Raw genomic sequence first — 17,383 nt, 5'->3', positions numbered from 1 at the left:
ATCTTGATAATTTGAGGAGCTATGTGAACACACCTAATAATGTTATGTAGCACACACATTTTTCTAACAAAATAATTTCGTTTCACAAAAATCTGCGAACTACATCCGAAGTTATGTACCCTAGAAAATGATTGCGCAAAAAATTTCCAAAACAAGAAATTTCCCGCATTTTTGTATTTTTCAAATATCTTGAAAATGTTTGGAGATATGTGAACACACCTAATGAAATTTGTGTAGATAACAAATTCTTCTATCACTATAATTTTACTTGACAAAAATCTACTTACAACTTCGAGAGTTACGGCCCCTAGAACATGATTAGGCAAAAAATTCCCAAAATCGGAAAATTTTCGCATTTTGGTATTTTCTTAATAACTTGGAAATTTTAGGAGATATGTGAACACACCTAATGAAAATTTTGCAGAACACACATTCGTCTATCAACATAATTTTATTTCCTCAAAATCTATGAACAACTTCAGAAGTTATGGCCTCTGGAACATGATTACACAATAATTTCATATATTCCGAAAATTTCCGCATTTTTGCGGAAACATTTTCAAATATCTTGAAAATGTTTGGAGATATGTGAACACACCGAATGAAAATTATGATGAATACATGTTTTTCTTTCAAAATAATTTTATTTCACCCAAATCTACGAACTACTTCCGAAGTTATGGCCCCTAGAATATGATTGCGCAAAAAATGTGAAAATCAGGAAATTTTCAGGTTTTAAGTTTTTTGTTCAATATTTTGAAAATTTTGGGAGCTATGTGAACACTCCTAATGAATGTTATGTAGAACACATATTCTTCTATCAAAAATGATTTTATTTTACCAAGATCTATATACAATTTCAGAAGTTATGGCCTCTAGAACATGATTACAAAAAAATTTCCCAAAATCCGAAATTTTCCGCATTTTTATATTTTTCAAATATCTTGAAAATTTTAGGAGATATGTGAACCCGCCTAATGAATGTTATGTAGAACACACATTCTTCTAACAAAATAATTTTGTTTCACTAAAATCTACGAACTACATCAGAAATTATGGCCTCCGGAACTTGATTGCACAAAAAATATACACAATCGGGAAAATTCCCATCTTGGATATTTTTGGCGATATCTTGGGTATTTTGAAAGATACATCCGAACAACAAATAACCCATATGTAGATGGCGTGCTCCTTTATAAAAATAGATTTGTTTCACCAAGATCCACAAAGTACTTTAGAAATTATACATATCGTATTATGCAGACACTAAAAAATTGCTAAGTTCCGCTATTTTTGCGCATGCAACTTCTAGAGGTCATAACTTTGAAAGTAATGGGTAGATTTTTATGAAATAAAGGGATTTTGAAAGAAGAACATCTGTCCTCAATATTTGCAAAAGATGTCGCTGCTGTATCGCAAACAATTTTGGACTTATCGGGAAAATTATATAAATGACGGAATTTTTAAATTTTCATATTTTTTGGGTAATGAATTTCACAAGGTCATAATTTGGAAACTAATTGGGGTGTTTAAATGAAATAAAATGATTTTGAAAGATAAGAATACGCTTTTCGAAGTTATGGACATTGAAAATTACTAAGCTGAAGAAATTTTAGAGATATGGGGAAAATTAGCCAACTACAAAAAATATTTATATTTTTGCGATTTTCGGGTAAGCAAATTCTAGAGGCCATATCTCGGAAAGTATTGGGGATATTTTAATGAAATGGGCGTGCTTTGAATGTAGGAGATGTACCCTCAATGTTTGTAACAGATGGCGTTGTGTTATAGCAAAAAATTTTAGATTTATCTGAAAAATTGTACATATGACCAAATTTTTCAATTTTAGAAATTTTTGGGTATTCTATTTCCAGAGACCATAACTTTGAAAATAATGGCTCGATTTTAATGAAATAAAATGTTTTGGAAAGACTATATTATGTTCTCCAATATTATGGTTAGTTACAAAGAGCTATTTGATGAAATTCAAGAGTTATGGGAAAAAATAGTCAACTACTTAAAATTGGTCAATTTCTGACATTTTTGAGTAATCAATTTCTAGAGGTCATAACTTTGAAAGTATGAGAGATATTTGAATGAAATAAACTGATTTTAAAAGAGGGATATGTGTCCTCAATATTTGCAAAAGATATCGCTCTTATTACGGAACAAATTTTTGAGTTATCGGAAAAATTTTGCAAATGACCAAATTTTTCAATTTTACGATTTTTTTGGGTTATCTATTTCTAGAGGTTATAACATTAAATGTAGCGGGTGGATTGGGGTGAAATAAAATGTTTTAGAAAGAGGAAGATCACTTTTCCAAATTTTTGAGCAGATAAAAAGATGTTGCCTTCAAAATTTCTGAGATATACGACAAATTAGGCAATTACTCAATGTTTGCCAATTTCCGCCATTTTTGAGTAAACGATTTCTAGAGGTCATATCTCATAAAGTATTGGATATATTTTAATGAAATAAATCTATTTGGATAGATAAAAATATTCTTTTTAAAATTATAGACCGATATAAATAGGTAGCTTAACAAATTTTCGAGATATGCTACAAAATTAGTCAACTACTTAAAATTTGTCAATTTCCTTAATTTTTTGGTAATTGGTATCTTGAGGCCATAACTTTGGATGTAGTGAATCAATTTTCATGAAATGAACGAATTTGGAAAGAGAAAAGTTTGTCATCAATATTTCCAAAAGATGTCGTTGTTGTATTGCAATAAATTTTAGAGTTATCAGCAAAACTTTACGGAAATTTTAGTTTTTTGATTGGCAATATTTTGATTTTAAGTAACCCATTTCAAGGGGTAATAACTTGGGATGTAATGGGTGGATTTTCAGGAAATAAACGGTTTTGGACAGAGAAACATTTGTTTTAAATATTTGTAATAGATGTCGTTGTTGTATGGCAACAAATTTTAGAGTTATGTAAAAAATTTGTCAATTACATAAATTTGGTTAATTTCGGCCGTTTTTTGGTAATCTGTATCTAGAGGCCATAACTTTGGATGTAGTCGATCAATTTTCATGAAATAACCAAATTTGGAAAGAGAAATGTTTATCCTCAATATGTGCAAAAAATGTCGTTGTTGTATGGCATCAAATTTTTGAGTTATTGGCAAATCTTTACGGAAATTTTAGTTTTTTAGTTGCAAATATTTTGTTTTAAAGTTATCCATTTCTAGGGGTCATAACTTGGGATGTAATGGGTGGATTTTCAGGAAATAAACGGTTTTGGAAAGAGAAAAAGTTGTTCTCAATATTTGCAATAGATGTCGTTGTTGTACGGCAACAACATTTGGAGTTATGGGAAAATTTATCAATTACTTAAATTTTGTTAATTTCGGCAATTTTTTGGTAATCAGTATCTGGGGGCCATAACTTTGGACTTAGTGGATCAATTTTCATGAAGTAGGCGAATTTGAAAAGAGAAGTGTTTGTCCTCGATATTTGCAAAAGATGTCGTTGTTGTATGGCATCAAATTTTGGAGTTATCGGCAAATCTTTACGGAAATTCTAGTTTTTTGATTGCCAATATTTTGTTTTTAAGTAATCCCTTTTGAGGGGTCATAACTTGGGATATAGTGGGTCGATTTTAATGAAATAAACGATTTTGGAAAGAGAAACATGCGTTCTTAACATTTGTAATAGATGTCGTTGTTGTGTGGCAACCAGTTTTTGAGTTATTGGAAAAATAATAGGGTGCTGATTTTTATTTTAATTTTTTGGGCCAATCAATTTCTAATGTTTATAACTTTGATTTTTAATTCTATAAATAGTTTTTTCTTTGTGTTTATTTTGGTTTTAGCTTTTATCTGTCATCACAGTGTCAGTTTCTGACATTTTTGTAAACTTTATTTTTATTTTGATCCTGATATTTGTGTCTAAAGCCTTTTGAGATTTATATTCAAGCTTATTGATAACTATATATATTTTTCTTTATAATGTGTTTCTTTTTTTATTATTATTGTTGTGGCAATAACAACAATAAATATATCATTTTTTTCCTATTATTTATTTATATTTCATATCTTGACATGTTTGTCGAGCTTGTGTTCGGGTGATAATGAAGGCAATCATAAAAAATCGTCTATCGATAATTGTTATCAATATGGAGATATTTTTTATATATTTATTTTTTGTATCTGTGTTACCTTAGGTCATCGTAGGTCTTTTTTTAGGGAGGTGTGTAGTTTTTTTGAGCCATGGAAAAAATAAATTTCGGAAAAATTTTTTGAAATTTTCTTCAGAATTTTTCGCCGAATTTTCTTTGGAATTCTTCCCGATAAAAAAATCCCAAATGTCTGTCGGATTATTATTCATTTAAATGTGATTGATCAGGCAATAGTAGACATTATAATTTTTTTATATCACATGTATTTTTATTGAGGATCGAGATAAGAATTATCGACCACCTGCAAATCATATGATTTGTGGGTCAAATGATAAAATTTTTGGGAAAAAAATTTGGAATGAATCATTTTTTGGAATTCCGCATTTTTTTCTGACTCGTGTCCCATAGGGTTTCCCAAACACTATGAATCACTTTTCTCACATTTTTTTCTAAATGATTGATCGTTTTCCTGATAATAATTGTTATGTTTTATCTTCTTCTTCATTCCAGGTACGCCGCAGTTTAGAAACCTTATCGATGTTAATCCATGACCGTAGCTCATCGTTTGGTTCCACAAATACCGATGATAGTGACTGAATTTATTAATTAATAATATATCATTATTATATATATATTTTTTTGTAATTTATAATTGCATATAGAATTATTATTATTATTGTAATTAAAATAATATAATTATTATAATTTTAAAAAAATATTATTTTTATTTTGTTAATTTTTTTTTTTTTTGCGAAAAAAAATTCAAAAACCATTTTCCTAGTAAATTATTTAAGCTTAGCCAAGATGAAAAGAAATTAGTGTTATATAAGAAAATTTATATGCTTAAGAAAATTGTAATTGTATTTATTATATTATTATTGTAATAATAAGCTAAATTTTATAAAATTTTATTATTTTTTATAAATATTATTATTAAAAAAAAATATTCCATTACTTAAAAAAAAATATAAAGAAAAGAGAAATTTAAAAAGAATTATTTTGTGGGTTATTAATGAAATTAGGAAGAAGAAAAAAACAACAACACTACTACTGGCCACCCATAGAGAAATTAAAAAAAAAATTGGTTTGAAAATGTTTATAAAAAATATATATATTTTTTTTTTAATAAAAAAATTTTTTGTTAAATTTTTTTTGGTCATCCAAGGAAAAGTGAAAAAAATGGTTTGAAAATTTTTATAAAAAAATATTTTTTTTTAATTTTTTTTTTAATAAAAAAAATGTTTGTTAAAATTTTTTTTAATCACCCATAGAAAAATAAAAAACAGTGGTTTGAAAATTTTTATAAAAAATATATATATTTTTTTTATATTTTTTTTGAAAAATATAAAAATGGTTTGAAATTTTTTTTTATAAAAAATTTTTGTTCAAATTTTTTTTGCCACCCATAGAAAAATAAAAAAATTGGTTTGAAAATTTTCATTAAATAAAATATTTTTTTTCAATTTTTATAATTTTTTTAATAATTTTTTTTTTTTATTTTTTTGAAATATTTTATATTAATAAAAATTTGTTTGTCAAAATTTTTTTGGTCACCCATAGAAATATAAAATAAATTGGCTTAACAATTTTTATAAAAAAATATTTTTTTTTAATCTTTTATACTTTTTTTGAATTTTTTTTATAAAAAAAATTTTGTTAACAATTTTTTTTTTGAAATATATTTATTTTTGTTCAAATTTTTTTTGTCACCCATAGAAAAATAAAAAAATTGGTTTGAAAATTTTCATTAAATAAAATATTTTTTTTCAATTTTTATAATTTTTTTAATAATTTTTTTTTTATTTTTTTGAAATATTTTATATTAATAAAAATTTTTTTGTCAAAATTTTTTTGGTCACCCATAGAAATATAAAATAAATTTTCTTAACAATTTTTATAAAAAAATATTTTTTTTTTTTTAATCTTTTATACTTTTTTTGAATTTTTTTTATAAAAAAATTTTTGTTAACAATTTTTTTTTTTTTGAAATATTTTACTTTAATAAAAAATTTTTTTGATAAAAATTTTTTGGTCACCCAAAGATAAATAAAAAATTGGCTTAAACATTTTTGTAAAAAAAATATTTTTTTTTAAATTTTTTGTTATTTTTTTTTTTTTTTTTTGAAATATTTTATTTTTTGTTAAAATTGTAAAAAATATTTTTTTTAATCTTTTATTCTTTTTTTTGAAATTTTTTTTTATGAAAAATTTTTTGTTAACAATTTTTTTGAAATATTTTATTTTAATAAAAAAAAATTTTTGTTACAATTTTTTTGGTAACCCTAAAAAAATAAAAAATTGGCTTAAACATTTTTATAAAATAAATTAATTTTTTTTTTTAATTTTTTATACTTTTTTTTAATTTTTTTTTAATAATTTTTTTTTTGGAAATTTTTTTAATATAAAAATTTTTTGTTAAAACTTTTTTGGTCAGCCATAAAAAACTACAAAATATTGGTTCGATAATTTTAATAAAAGAATATTTAAAATTTTTTTTTTGATATATTTTTATAAAAAAAAAAAAAAAAAAAAAAAAAAAAAAAAAAAGTTTTATTAAAAAAATAATTAAAAAAAATATATAAAAAATTAAAAACAATTAATTTATTTTATAAAAATTTTTAAGCCAATTTTTTGTTTTTCTATGGGTGACCAAAAAATTTTTTTTATTAAAATAAAATATTAAAAAAAAAATAAAATTAAAAAAATTGTGAAATTTGAAAAAAAAAATCGTATCCTCTTGTGTAGAAAAGTAAAATCTGCTTTCACAAAAAACTAGTTCATACCAAAGGTATTTAAATGTTATATACTGATATTTTTTATTTAAATACGGGTAGAATTTAACAAATTAAAAATTAAATTAAAAAAATCTATAAATTTTTTTTCAAATTTTAATTTATAAAAAAAAAATTAATTTAATTTTTTTCAATTAGTGAAATGGAAATATGTATGGTTTCTTTCGAAGCTTTACAATAGATGACGTCAGCTGTTCAATATGAGGCACACTAGTGAAGGGTCCTATATTTTTTTTAATTAATAAATATATTAAAAAATATATATTAATAAATTCCACATTTTATCATTGTTTTTAAATACTTTTTATCTGAAATTTTTTTCCTAATGCATTTGTATATTTGATTTTTTTTTTAAATTTAGCATTTTTATTAATTGTGTATTATAATAAAAATTACGAATTTTTCTGTTTTGTGTAAGGAAATATGTGATATAATATAAATATTATATAATATTATTTAGATAAAACAACAATAAATAATATTTAAAAATAATAAATAATTACATTTTTTTATTACTCAATTGTTTTAATTTTTTTTTTAATAAAAAATAATAATTTAAAAAAATCTAGGTCACAAATTATCGAAACATTTTAATAAAAAAAATAATATTTTTTCAAATAATTTTGTTATTGCATTTTTTTAAATTATATTCATTTAACTAATGTTTATTTTTCAATATTTTTTATTTACTTTTTAACTAACTAATTTCAATACAGAAAATTAAGAAAAAAAATTATGATACTCAGTTGGCAAAAGGCTTTATGAAGATTTTTATAAAAATTTCTTTAAAAAAAATAGGTTTAAAAAATAAAGGATTTTGAACTTTTAGTAAGAAATGACAGTTCTAAATTTGTGAATTTTAGTATAAATTAATTTTAAAATATTGATATATTTTTTTATAATTCACAATTTTTTTTAAAGAAAAAATAATTTTTTGAAATTTAAAAAAAAAATTCTAAAGGAAATTTTGATGTTTATTTTCAATTTTTATTTTAATTTTTTTTTAGATTTTGAAAAAAAAAATCTGAAAATAGTTAAAATATTTAAAAAAAAATTATTTTTTTTAAGATAGATTTTTTTTAAATATTTTTTTTTTATAAATTTATCAAGTTTATGCTAAAAAATTGTTTAAATGTATTTGAAAAATATGAAATATATTTATTTTTTATAAATTTTTTCAATTTTTTTGAAAAATATTTATTTTTTTTTTAAGAAAAAAATTCTATAATTTATTTTTTGATAATTTTTTTTAAATTTCAAAAAAATATTTTTTTAATTAAATAATATAAGGAATTGAGATAGGGTGCTGAAATTTCACATAGGTTTGTCTTTTGTCTGCAGGCAAGTCAATTTCGAAGATGGGATAGAAGAGTGGACCGATATTCCCCATCTTCGAACATGAACTAAGATTGGAGGAAATAATAAGATGGGCAAAGTTTGGATGAAATCTAATTTTTTAAACGGATTTGGTCCAAAGTAACAATATTTCCATAAGGCTGAGGGTATAATTATCCATTAAAAATTTCTGAAATTTATATTATGGTTTACATAATCCCTTTTTAAAAATGTCGATATAGGTCCACTTTTTGTTATGTTCCCTCAATTTTCATTTCTAGTACCGGCAGAACTTAACGCTTTTTCACTTGTTTTATTTTAAATGACCTCCATTTTCTTATAAGGATAACTAAAAAAAACTGTAGCTCGTAATTCCATTTCACTACATATTTTTTAAATTTTCTTTAAAAAAAAATCATGGTACGAACTGAAAATATGAAGCATTTTATTCACACAATTTTGAAATGAAATAAAAAATTATTTTTTTTTAAATTTTTTTTTTCAAAAAATTATTTTTTTTTATTTCCAAAAAAATGCGAATAGAAGTGTGTGCCAAATTTTAAGTAAAGAAAAAAGAACTTAGATTGGCAAAAGTTTTGGATTTGATTATGAAAAAGCAAAAAAAAACAACAACAACAAAAAGCCAGACAGATGAACTAAACCCTGTATTCCATTAATCATAAAAATAAATGTTTTTTGAAAGTAGCGAAAAAAATTAAAAAAATTAAGAACAAAAAAAAAACAGAAACATTTTCAGAATGTTAGAATTTTAAGCGGCATGAAAAAACCAAAAATCTTAAAAAAATTATAGCGAATTTTTTTTCAAATACACACAAGTAAAGCTGGGACTTGGTGCAATATTAAATGAGATTTCTTTTTAGAGAAAAATTTTTTTGAGATTTACACACATACATGCATACATAGAAATAAATGTACGTTGCTAAAAATAATAAAAGAAAAATAAAAACAATGTACAAGAGGCTAAAACTTGACCAGATATTAAAAATTAAAACGATTTAAATAAAATTTACGAACTAAAATTTTTTTTCGAAAATTTTTACGAAATAAAAATTTTACAAAAAGGAAAAAATTATAAGAAAAAAAGAGATACCTCTTGTTAAGAGATAAATAAATGAAAAAAAAAATCATCAAAGAGCGAAGAAAATAAAAAAATCCAACATTTGTAGAAATGCATAGTTTTTAATTATTCCATAAATAAAAAAATATATATATGAAAATAATAAAAAATAAAAAATGCTTTTTTAGATAAAATAAATTATTATATATGTAATTAGTAACAGAGAAACCTCTAACAAATTTAAAATAAAATTATATGTATATAAACGCCCACAAGGATTTATAAAAACAAAAATTTAAATTAAAATTTATTTTAATTATTTTTTTTTTTTGCTTTTTTAGCATCAAAACCCACAACAATTTATAAAAAAAATATATTTAAATAATTTTTAATTTTTTTGTACAAAAAAAAAAATTGTTGTTGCTTTTTTAGCATCAAAAATGTTTTTTTTAAACCTTTTCCTTTGCGAAAATGTTTTTTTAAAGAAAAAAAAAATAAAATTAAATCCCTAAAAATAAAAATTTGCGAAAATAAAAAAACATAATTTTTTTTGTTGTTTTTTTTTTTATAAAATAAAACCCTGTGATATATGTATTTCATTAAATTTTGTTTTGGAAAAAATATGAATTTTTATTTTTTATGTTAATTTAAAAAAAATCAGAATTACCGAAAATTAAATAATAAGTATTTTTATATATAAATTGGAATTTATGTATACATATTTTATTGTTTAATTATTATTTTATTTAAAAAAATTATTTTATATAAAAAAAATATTATTTTTTATAATAAAATTATTATTTTATTTACAAAAAAAAATATATTTAAACAAAATATTTTATTTAAAAAAAAATATTTTACTTAATAAAAATATTTTTTATGTGTAAAAAAAATATAATATAATTAAACTTAATTACTGTATGCTTAGCCTAAATAAATTATAAATATTTTTTTTTTGTGCGAAAATAATTCAAATAAATGAACAATAAAACAAATTAATAAAACTGATTTATATATATATATATTTTTCATTTTTTTAATATTTTTTTCTTTTTATTTCTTTAGGAAAAACAATTTTTTCAAAATTTTTTATAGTGATTAAAAAAAAAATATTTTAATATTTTTGTCCATTCTGAAAAAAATTTACAGTAATTTAAAATTGCTTGAAAAAATTCCCCACTATTTTTTTTAAAAAAATCCCAGTATTTTTATTTTCATTTTATTTAAGAAAATTCCCATTTTTTTCCAAAACAAATTCCCAGCTTTTGAAACAAATTAAAACGAATTGTATACAATACAAAAAATTTCAATTATTCCCGGTATTTTTAAAAAAATAAAACTATTTTAATAATATTTTTTAACCTTATTTTCAAAATTTAAAATTGTTTGCTGTATTTTCATCTTAAAAAATTTCCCACTATTTTTATTTCTTTCAAAAAATCCCAGCGTTTTTAATTTTTTATGGAACGATTAAAATTATCAAACTGAATTATTAATATTTAATTTTTTTATACTAAAAAAAATTCAATTAAATTTTTTTTCAAAAAATTTTAATTTTTTTTTTAATATTTTTTATAAGCAAATTCTTTTAAATTACATATTAGCTTAAAATGTAATCATTTTCATTGCGCAATAGAATTTCCCACTATTTTTTACTTTTTGGAAAATTACATTTAATAATTTTTCTGTGTTTTAAAAATTTTAAAATTTCTACTTTCAGAAATTTCCCATATTTTAAAAAATTTGGAAACAACAATATATAAAATTAAAATTAATTAATTAATATTTAATGTTTGTTTAATTTAAAAAAAATAACTAAAAATTTCGTATTAAAAAATATATATTTTTTTTAATATTTATATTTATAAGAAAAAAGGATTTTTTTAAATTTTATATTAGTTAAAATTTCATCATTTTCATTGCAGATTAAAAAATCCCACTATTTGTTACTTTTTGTAAAAATTTAGCTAATAAAAAATTGGGATATTTAAAATATTTTTTTAATTTATAAAAAAAAATAATTTGATTATATATTGTGTTTTAATATATTCGCAATTTATGAATTTCAAATGTTTTTTTTTTTTTATAAAAACAACAAACTGGGATTCAGACTGACTATTTTGCAAAAAAAAGTTCAAAAAAAAAAATTAAATAATAATTTAATAAAAACAAATTTTATTTTGAAAAATTTTACATTATTTTTTTTTTTTTAATTTTCAAAAATTGCCCAAATTTTTTTCCCATCAATTCCAAAAATTTTAAAAATTCTTAAAATGGTATTAAAAAAACGTTGGAATATTTTGTTTTATGCTGTTTTTATTTAAAAAAAAATGTTCCACATTTTTTTTTTTAATTCTGAAAGAAAATTGCCAGGATTTTTTTTTTAATTTTGAAAAAATGCTTAATATATTTTTTTTTGTGAATACAAAATTTAAATTTTTATATATTTTTCAATACTATTTTTTTAATATTTCCATTATTTGAAAAACCAGTATTTAGCAGATTTTCAGGCTAGTTTTATTTATTATTTATATTTTAATAGTTTTGTATATCTCTCCACTACTTAAAAAAAATCTTTATATTAAAAATAGATCGTAATAAAGCTTGTCGTCATTTAAAAAAAGCTATTTCTATCTATACAAAACCTATGTAAGTAATCATAAAAAAACCGAAATAACAAACTGCTTCAATTATCTTCAGAAAAAAATCCCAAAATGGAATAAAAAATTGCATACCCACAAAATAAACCATAAGAAATAAAAAAATATTAAGTATATATGCATACATATAGCAAGGACATGATGATGCATGCATGCTGCATACATACATACATATTTCATATATAAGCCTTTAGTATAAAAACAAAAGTAATGAAAAGATAAACATAACCTCAATATCCAGTAGTCTGTAGTGTAAAAGAAAAATTACTAAAGAAAAAAAAAAATAAAAAATGTAAACATTCAAATCCTTCAGAGTATAGAGAGAAAAAAAATATATATTTCAAACATAAATCCATTAAAAAATTCCCAGTAAAAATTACATACCTACAAACATACATAAATATGCAATATGAAACAAAATAGATCATGAAGAAGAAGTACTGCTAGAAATTGAATTAAATGACAAAGAAACAAAAGGTAAAACAAAGATAATAAAAATAATAAAAACAAAAATTATGGAGACAAAAAAGTATTTGCAATAAAAAATAATGAAAATAAACAGGCAAGTGGTTTTATTTAGGGGGGGGATGGGTATTAGGAAGAGGCATGGGGTTGGGATGAGAGATTTGGGGATTTATAACCATTAGCTATTATACCAAACACTCATTTGCTAGTTTTAAATATTTGCTATAATTTTTATTTGCTTATTTATTATTTATTTACTTAAATTTACATTTATTTCAAAACCGACCAAAAAAAATTTTTTTGGTAGAAAAAAAATCTACAAAAAAATAATTTTCTTTTTAATTCTCGAAATATTTTTCCATAAAATTATTTTAAAATAAAAAAAAAATACTTTTTTTTGGTCGCAAAAAATACCCAAAAAAAAATTTGGTCGGAAAAAATACCCTATTTTAGTCCAAAAATTAATTTTTTGGCTAAAAGCATTTTGTTTGTTCGTTAAAAAAAAAAATTTTTAAATAAAAAAAAAAATTTTAAATAAAAAAAATTGGTCAAAAAAAAAAAATACCCAACAAAATTTGGTCGGAATTTTTTTTTTTCAATTTTAGTAATAAAAATATTTTATCTAAATTGCACTTGATTGTTAGTAAACCTCTAAGAATTCGCTAAAAACAACAACAAAAATTACCAACTTTTTCAAAATAGACCAAAAATTGTCTTTCTTGGAACAAAAAAAAAAAAAAATCTACCACATACATACCAAAAAAATTATTATTATTTTTTTAAATTCTCAAAAATTCTCTTTCGACAAAATCAATTTAAAACAAAAAAATAATTTTTTTTTTTTTGGTCGGAAAAAAATACCCAAAAAATTTTTTGGTCGGAAAAAATTCCCCATTTTAGTCCAAAAAAAAAACTTTTTTTTTTGCTAAATGCATTATTGGTTGCTATAAAATCATTTTAAAATAAAAAAAAATTTCATTTGACCAATCTTTTCAGAACCGACCAAAAATTTTTTTGGTAGAAAAAAATGTATCAAATGTTTCTTTTTTAAAGTTTCGCAATTTTTCCTTCGTTAAAATCATTTTAAAATAAAAAAAAATATTTTTTTTGGTCGGAAAAAATACCCAAAAAATTTTGGTCGGAAAAAATTCCCCATTTTAGTCCAAAAAAAAAACTTTTTTTTTGCTAAATGCATTATTGGTTGCTATAAAATCATTTTAAAATAAAAAAAAATTTCATTTGACCAATCTTTTCAAAACCGACCAAAAATTTTTTGGTAGAAAAAAAGACCAAAAAACTTTTTTTTTAAATTCATGAAATTTCTCTTTCGATAAAATCATTTAAAAATAAAAAAATATTTTTTTTTTGGTCGGAAAAAAATACCCAAAAAAATTTTTTGGTCGGAAAAAATTCCCAAATTTTAGCCCAAAAAAAAAACTTTTTTTTTGCTAAATGCATTATTGGTTGCTATAAAATCATTTTAAAATAAAAAAAAATTCATTTGACCAATCTTTTCAGAACCGACCAAAAATTTTTTGGGTAGAAAAAATGTACCAAAAAAAATTTCTTTTTTTAAATTTTCGCAATTTTTCCTTCGTTAAAATCAATTTAAAACCAAAAAAGAATTTCTTTTTTGGTCGGAAAAAATACCCAAAAAAATTTTTTGGTCGGAAAAAATTCCCCATTTTAGTAAAAAAAAACTTTTTTTGGCCAAATGAATTTTTGCTTGCTAGGATAAAATCGATAAAAATCATTTTCAAATAAAACATTTTCATTTGACCAATCTTTTCAGAACCGATCAAAAAAATTTGTTTGGTAGAAAAAAATGTAAATGTAAAAAATTGTACCAAAAAATATATATTTTTTTAAATTATCCCAATTTTTCCTTTGATATAATAAATTTAAAACAAAAAAAATTTTTTGGTCGTAAAAAAATTCCCCAAAAATGTTTTTGGTCGAAAAAAATTCCCAATTTTAGTAAAAAAAAAATATTTTATCTATACTGCATTTGATTGCTAGTAAACCTCTAACAATTCACTAAACACAACAACAACAAAATACAATTTTTTTCTAAATCGACCAAAAATTTTCTTTTTTGGTAGAAAAAAATCTACCAAAAAAACATTTAAAATTCTTTAAAACTCTCAACATGTTTATTTCCATAAAAATATTTAAAAAAAAAAGATTTTTTTTTTTTTTGGTCCAAAAAAATTGTATGGGTATTTTTTTGGACCAAAAAAAATTTTTGATCGAAAAAAATTCCCAAAAAGTTTGGTCGAATTTTGATTTTTTTTTCTATACAGTATTTAATTGCTAGTAAGCCTGTATCAACTTTTTTCCAAAACCGACCAATTTATTTTTGGTAGAAAAAAAAGTTACCTTAAAAATTAGATTTTTTTCAGAAATCTCAAAAATTTTTTCTTCTCACAATATCAATCAAACAAACAAGAAAATGTTGGTCCATAACAAATACCCAAAAATATTTTTTGGTCGAAAAAAAAATACCCACAAAATATGGAAATAATCTCAATTTTAGTCCAAAAACTAAACTCCATTCGATTGCTACGAAGCCTCTAACAATCCACTAAAAACCAAAAAAAATTACCAATTTTTCAAAACCGACCAAAAATTTTTTTTCTGTAATAAAAAATCTACCAAAAAAAGTTAAAAAGTCTAAAATGTTCAACAACAAAAATTAGTTCCAAAAATAAATACCCAAAAATATTTTTCGTCAAAAAAATCAATAAAAAAATTTGTTCGGATAAAATTCTAAATTTTAGTCAAATATTTTTGGGCTTTAAACTGATATTGATTGCTAGTATGCTTATATCAATCCAATTAAAACAATAAAAACAAATAATTTACCATCTTTTTTTCAAAACCGACCAAAATATTTTTTTGGTAGAAAAAATCAACCCTAAATAATAGATTTTTTTAAAATCTTAAATTTTGTCTTTCATTAAATCATTTTAAAATAAAAACAAAAAATATCCAAAAAATTTTGGTCCAAAACAAATACCCAAAAATATTTTTTGGTCGAAAAAAAAAATACCCAGACAATATGGAAATAATCTCAATTTTAGTCAAAAAAAAATCTAAACTCCATTCTATTGCTACGAAACCTCTAATAATCTACTAAAAACCAACAAAATTACCTATTTTTCAAAACCGACCAAAAAAATTTTTTTTTTTTTTGTAGAAAAAAAAAATCTACCAAAAAATATTGAAAAGTTGTTATAAAAATCTAAAAATTTTCAGCAGCAAAAAATGGACCAATTTTTTGGTCGAAAAAAAAAATTTTCCAAAAAAAAATTTTGTTGGGAAATTTTTTTTTCGAATTAAATTAAAATTGACATTTTTTTCCAAAACCGATCAACTCTGTTAATATTAGAATTTTTAAAAATCTCAATTTTTTTTCTTTTCATAAAACCAATTTAAAATAAAAAATACCCAAAAATATTTTTTGGTCGAAAAAAAAATACCTAAAATTATTTTTTGATCTGGAAAATTGTCAAAAAAAAAAAGATTTATTTTGTCTAAACTCAATTAGATTACTAGGAACCTAAAAATTAGAATTTTTTAAAAATCTCAATTTTTTTTCTTTTTATAAAACCAATTTAAAAAAATACCCAAAAATATTTTTTGGTCAAAAAAAAATTGTCAATTTTAGTAAAAGAAAGTTCTTTTGTCTAAACTCAATTTGATTGCTAGGAAATCCACTAATAATCCACTAAACAAAAACAAAACAGATTACAATTTTTCAAAACCGACCAATTTTTTTAGAAAAAAAAATCAATCAAAAATCGTAAAAATTTTTTAAAAAGTCTAAAAATTTTCATTCCAATAAAAAAATGTTGAACCAAAAAAAAAAAATCCTCCAAAAAATTTTTCAAATACAGTTTAAGCATTTGATTCCTAATCCAATTAAAACAAAGTAAAATAATTTAAAAACCTTGAAAATTTGATGTCTATAAAATTATTTTAAAATAAAAAATATTTTTTTTTTTTTTTGTCGAAAAAATGCCCAACTATTTGGTCAGAAAAAATTCCAAATTTTGGTCAAAAATTTCTTAAAGTTTAAACTGCATTTGATTCCTAATTCAATGCAATTACAACAAAAAAAAATTTACCAATTGTTCTTCCACAAAGGACAAATTTTTTGGATTTTTTTTCAAAACCTTAAAAATATTCTCTTGATAAATTTATTTTAAAATAAAAAAATATTTTTTTCGTCTGGAAAAATGCCCAACATTTTTTTAAGTATCTCTTTGAATCTTTCACATAATTATAATTTTCCCTTATATAACCTAAATTTTCTTTTTTCAATATGGAATAAAACTTTGGAATTTCCCTGAACCATGGGTGCAAAATTTGTGCAAATCGGTTAACTAGTCGCTGAGTTATTTGCATTTGAATTCAGGGAAGTAATTCTTCTGCTCTACCAAATTCCAAATTCTCTCAACCCTGTTATTTCATGCTGTTGCAAACATGCCATTAACATTTCCCAACTCTGTTAACATTTTTGCCAAATGTTACACAAAGAACACGAACGCACACACACACACACACTCATCCACTAACTAATGGTTGGCAACTCGTTTGGATTGGGCACAAAAAGTTCTGTACTCTGTATAACTGTTTGTTTGCTTGTTGGGGGCTTTACTACCACACAAACACCAAAACACACATTTGACGGCAGACATCAGCAAGGGGATGTAGCTCAGTGGTAGAGCGCTCGCTTCGCATGTGAGAAGTCCCGGGTTCAAACCCCGGCATCTCCAGTTGTGTTAAGAAGGATTAATTTGAAATTAATCTTTTTAAAAGGAATTTTTTTTAAAAAAATATTTTTTTTTATTTTTTCCAGGTCTCAACAAAGATGTGGAATTTTTAAGAATATTTTTTGAGGAATTAATATAGGCATGGAT

At 21.8% G+C, this 17,383-nt stretch overlaps 1 non-coding gene across 1 annotated transcript; it reads left to right on the top strand.

Annotated features, from left to right (window-relative positions):
• Positions 1-17,167: 17,167 nt before the first annotated feature.
• On the top strand, positions 17,168-17,239 carry Trnaa-cgc (transfer RNA alanine (anticodon CGC)). Its single transcript has one exon. It is a non-coding gene; the product is annotated as a tRNA-Ala (tRNA).
• The last annotated feature ends 144 nt before the right edge of the window (positions 17,240-17,383 follow it).

This window comes from Musca vetustissima, unplaced genomic scaffold, assembly GCF_032173495.1.
Source record: "Musca vetustissima isolate MV318-11 ecotype Yass unplaced genomic scaffold, APGP_CSIRO_Mvet_v1 utg54972, whole genome shotgun sequence".
NCBI lineage: Eukaryota > Metazoa > Arthropoda > Insecta > Diptera > Muscidae > Musca > Musca vetustissima.
Note: the sequence above shows the minus strand (reverse complement) of the source record. Positions and strands in the feature narration are given on the sequence as shown.